The 5,006-nt window shown below is 44.2% G+C and overlaps 1 pseudogene; it reads right to left on the bottom strand.

Moving 5' to 3' along the window:
• Nucleotides 1–313: 313 nt before the first annotated feature.
• Nucleotides 314–4,649, bottom strand: LOC122114934 (annotated as a pseudogene).
• Nucleotides 4,650–5,006: the final 357 nt, after the last annotated feature.

The following is a 5,006-nucleotide window of genomic DNA, read 5'->3' as shown; positions in this document are numbered from 1 at the left end:
TGTGGCTCCAAGTGGTAGAGTGCTAGCCTTGAGCACAAACAGCTCAGGGACAGTGGGGTCCCTGGTGGGTTGGGAGTCGGGGTGGGGGTGGGGGTGGGCGAAGGCAGCTCGCATCTTAGCTGGCTCTCCCTTCCCGGGAGGTGGGGTGGGCACAGGGGAGGCCTTCCTTCTCCTTCTCCCTCTCCCCTCTCCCTCTCTTCCCTCCCCCTCCTCCCCGCCTCCCTGTGGCCTCCTACCCCGCCCACCGCCCAGGCTCCCTGCCCGCCAATACAAAATGTTACAGGCTTCCGGTACACGTGAAGAGCCCGAGCCGCTAGCCACAGGTGCCGAGCTTCTTCCACAGGTGCCGAGTCCCTCGCTCTGCGCTGCTCGCCGCGGCCGCCACGTCCTTGGCCAGACCAAGGGGCTCCCGGGGCGGCGCTGGTCTAGGAACGCCAACCCACAGCAGCAGCTGAAGACCCCGCAAGGCGAGCGCGCTCTTGGCCACCACTTGGCTGGATGCTCTGCTTCCTTTTCTACCTCGCCCTGGCGGCCCCTTGTTCAGGACAAGCTCCATCAGGAGGATTACCTGACAAAGGTGAGGTTTAGTGAAGCTCCCCTTTAATTTTTTCATTTTTTTAAAGCCACAAAGCTAAGGTTTATTACTGGAAAACAAATTGTTTATTTTTTTCTAAGCAGAGGACAAATTGAGGGAGAGTAGGTCTGATGCTTGCTGTGCCACTTAGAGAGAGACTCATCCTTCACCTGATGTTCCATTTCTCACTGGGATGTGGCCACTTTCAAACAAAGTCATGGTGGAAACCCCATAAATGACCTCTTCACTTTGTATGGCCACAAGCAAAAACACACCGGTTGTGTATGGCCACTGATCCCCAAGGGGTTAGCTCTTAATTTTTGCTAGCATGTCTTGGGGTAGGTCTGGCCAGTCTGGTCTGGACCAGACCTGACAAACTTCTGCTCATCTGTATCATTTTCATTCTGACCCAGTAGAATTTGAAGTAGACTAAGCCCAAGAAGTGGCACTTGCTTTGGTTAGGGACATTTGATTTGTCTCCATCTTGATTTTCTGACATTGTTGGCCAAGTCACATTACTGTTTTTTGATCGGAGCAAAACAGCCAGACAAGGCATTCAGGTGGATGATTAAGGTGAGTGGTGGGGGCAGGAGTGCTTAGGTAGGGTAGAAAGAATATGGGAGTAGCTTTTTGGTTATGATGATCCAGTCCTTTGGAATCTTAGGAGGCTCCCGTGGGCATACCAGTGCCACCATTTCAGCCTCTAAGACTCCCCCAACCCCCTCCCATTGCTTTGAAAGGACAGTGTGTTTAGTAGCTGGATAATAGGTATTTCTCTTTCCCACTCCCAGATTCCAAATTCTCTGCCTTTTTTTCTTTTGTTGGCCCACCTCACCACAAAAGCCCCATAGTTTATTAATGTAAGTTTCAATGGATGCTTCTTTGGGGGAACTGCAGAAGTTAGTGAAATGGTTTCAGAAAGGAATGAGAATGTCTCTGGAGTTGTTCTGTGATGGAACTTGATCTGTTTTCTGTTAATACTGATGGAAAGAAACTTACAGTGCCTGCTGCAATCTATTATTTTAGTGAAAAAGTTGTGAAATAATACTGGGTGTGTGCAGTTTTATTTTCCCATCATTTGATACCTTTCTACAGACTGAAAACATTTTGCCTCGGTTCAATAGTATGACACAGAGATTTTGGTGTCAGAGCATAACATCAGAGCAGGAGGCCCCTCACAAGAATTATCAAATTGAATAGTGTATTTCCCTTTCAGATTCATCTCTTTTTTATTTTAAATAATTTTTATTGAGATTAAGCGATTACACACATGTGATTATATGGATCCTCTTGTTTTTTTTCTTGGATATGGACAAATGCCAGTTTAACTGCAAAATTTCATTACAGCATATTCAACAACAAACAAGCAAGAGGACCTTTTTATTTATTGATTTATTTTGTCTACATTCTTTTATTGTGAAAATACTGTACATAGGGGTTACAATTATATGGGGAAGGTAATGAGTGCATTTCTTAACATGCATTGTTTCCTCCTCCTTTGTTTTCCCTTCCCATCCCTTCCCATCTCCCAACCCCCCCCAAAGGAACCTTTTTAATATGAACACAAAAAAATGAACACAAGCAATGAAGACAACAACATTCCACAAAGAAAACCACCTTCTTCATTTTTTTCTAAAGTCTGAACGTTTTAAAGATAACTAGGCATACCTGGAAATTCAAAGTAGCAGAATGGACCTTACAGGAAAAGAAGGAAACATGTCTCCATATGTTTAGGAATTACCATATGGGTAAATTCTCCTTGAAAAGTGAGTGGATAGTGTCTGTGGATCAAGTTAGGACAGGACACTTAGTAAAGGTAGGCTGGAAACTGGAAGAAAAGGGGCATTAGGTCTCTGACAATGTCATACAAATCAGTTCCCTTCTAACAAGAGGAGATATCCCCACCACTCAGGACTCAGTAAGTTTCTGCTATCACTGTCCAGTATTGCTTAATGCTTGTAATTCAGCCCATGGAGAAAATCCTTGATCAGCAAATTTACAATGTCATAGAAATAGTAGGATCATTCTTTCTAATATATATATGAGGGTGCCTATTTACCTCATTAAAGCAATGACTGAACAATTAATATTCCTTATTTTGTTTTCTTTCTTTTGTTTGAGGATGTGTAAGGCTGCTAGAATGGTTTGAGAAAAAGCATGATCTAATTTTGATTTTGTTTTACACTTTCATGAGAAAGAGAAGATAGGGGAAAAATTAACCCATTGCCCAGCTTTGGGACTGAGTAGGTACAAAAGTAGACTATAGAGGCTTGAAGTCTATCTATATTTCTGGAACACACTAATGGTTCTCAATTACTCTCCATTCCTACAGAAAGAACCCTACCCAGGTACAATACCCCAGAACTCTAGCTAAAAGTACATGTATGAGACTACACAAGGTCTCAACATAACTAAATTGTAAAATATGGTATTTTGACAATGGACAACTCAAACAGCTCATCTAGAAACTAAACATACCGAACTATTATTCAGATGTCTGCAAAGCTGAGCTGCTTCTCCCACCTCCACCCCCAGCTCAGGCAGACACATAGGTGGTTGTGGCAGCGGCGCCGGCTCCTTGGCAGCACCATTCACAGCAGTAGCATCATCATACGGGGGCAATAGCACCTTAGTGTCATTGCTGGTAACATAAACCAGGACATCAGTGGAATTCCTGCCATTGATGTAGCAGTAGCAATTCCAGACACAGCTAATCAAGTAACCCTTGAATGTCAGGATAATGCTGATAAACAGAAGAATAATAAGGACCAAACAGGTAGGATTTACTGACATTATGTCATCTTTGTAGGGAAAATCAGGAGGCAGCTGTCAAATGTATTCCCAAGTGGAGTTTGGATAAACAAGCAACCAAGGTGTTCAGGGCAAAATTGAAGATCTGCTAACAGAAGAATGGGATGATCCAGGCAGCATGTTGCTTGTATGCTCCATAAGTAGCCATTGCACGTATCAGGATCATGAGAAGAGAAATTGCAATAGCAATATATATGTTGGCATCATCCAGGAACTCAAAGTCCCTTCCTAATTCAGAACTTGAAAAGTGGTACTGATATGGATCAGCCAGAGCACTGAATAAAATCAGCAATACCACCTCATTGATGATCAAATGTAGATAATCAAATACAAGAGGCTGGAGGCTGGACTCGGTGCCACCTGTCTCTCCTTGATTGTGTCCTGTGATCTGTCTTATGGCTCATCCTGTCTCCTGGCGCTTCTCCTGTCATCATGGAGTCCCAGTTCAGCTCTCCATTGGAGCTGAATTGGCTTCTTGCTAAACCTTCCGGGTGCTGAACACCTGGGAGGGGACAGAGTCGGGAGTCATTGGATCCCCCCCTCTTCTCTTTCTGAGGGTCAACCCGCCTCCTAGATGGCACCTCCTTGAACCAAACTGCGGAAAGGCAGAGGAACCCCACCTTGGACTTTTCATACTTACCATTGCTGGCTATGCATTCACCACACGGTCTCCTCTTAAACTCTTTGTGTGAGCTATGATATGATCTATTTTGGAGGAAGTTCCATGGGCTTCTGAGAAGAATGTGCACTGGGTTGCTGGGTGGAAAACTCTGTATATGTTGATTAAGTCCATTTGCGATATGGTATTATTTAATTCAGAGGCTTCTTTGCTAATCTTCAGGTTGGTAGACCTGTCCTTTGTTGAGAGTGGACTAGTAAAGTCTCCTGGTATTATTGTATTTGGGTCTATTTTTTCTGTAAGTCTGAGAATATTTGCTCAATGTATTTGGGTGCTCCAAAGTTTGGAGAGTATAAATTGATATTGTTGATATCTTCTTCTTGGATTATTCCCTGTATTAATATGTGGTGTCCTTCTTTGTCTTTTTGTATTGATTTGGATGAAAAGTTTCTTTTGTCAGATATGAGGAAGGTATGAACAGCACGTGGAACGCCTGGCAGAGGCCAGCCTGAACCTGTACCATCTGCAAAGCCTGGTGGAGTCCAACCTGACCCTCTATCATATCATGATTGACTTGGAGAGAAGAGTGGGCAAGCTACACAGCACCATGGAGTCACTGCAGAAGGTGCAGGAGCGGGGGCTCATGCCGCTTGGCCAGGACCAGGACGCTGTCTGCCTCCTCAGGACACACTTGATTTCCTCCTATAACCTGAAAATGTCAGTGAGCGAAGTTCAGTCAGACTTAAACAAGCTCTGGACTGTGAGCAGGATGCTTGATCACTTGGCCACAATGTTAACCTACAACAATCCTGAATCTACCAGGAGTTTGCTTCACTGGAAGAATGATTCACATCGGTAGTTTAAAAAAGTTTAAAAGATTTCCCACACCTAGATGGGTTGGGGATGGACTAAGATTCTTCAGAGAGCAGTCTGATAGATGATCAGAACTTAATAGGCTTGTGGTTTTTCTTGAATGCAAGAACCAAGGTGTGGTCTCCACAT

The sequence above is a fragment of the Dipodomys spectabilis genome, unplaced genomic scaffold (genome assembly GCF_019054845.1).
Source record: "Dipodomys spectabilis isolate Male_0828 unplaced genomic scaffold, ASM1905484v1 ptg000113l, whole genome shotgun sequence".
NCBI classification, from domain to species: Eukaryota; Metazoa; Chordata; class Mammalia; order Rodentia; family Heteromyidae; genus Dipodomys; species Dipodomys spectabilis.
Note: the sequence above shows the minus strand (reverse complement) of the source record. Positions and strands in the feature narration are given on the sequence as shown.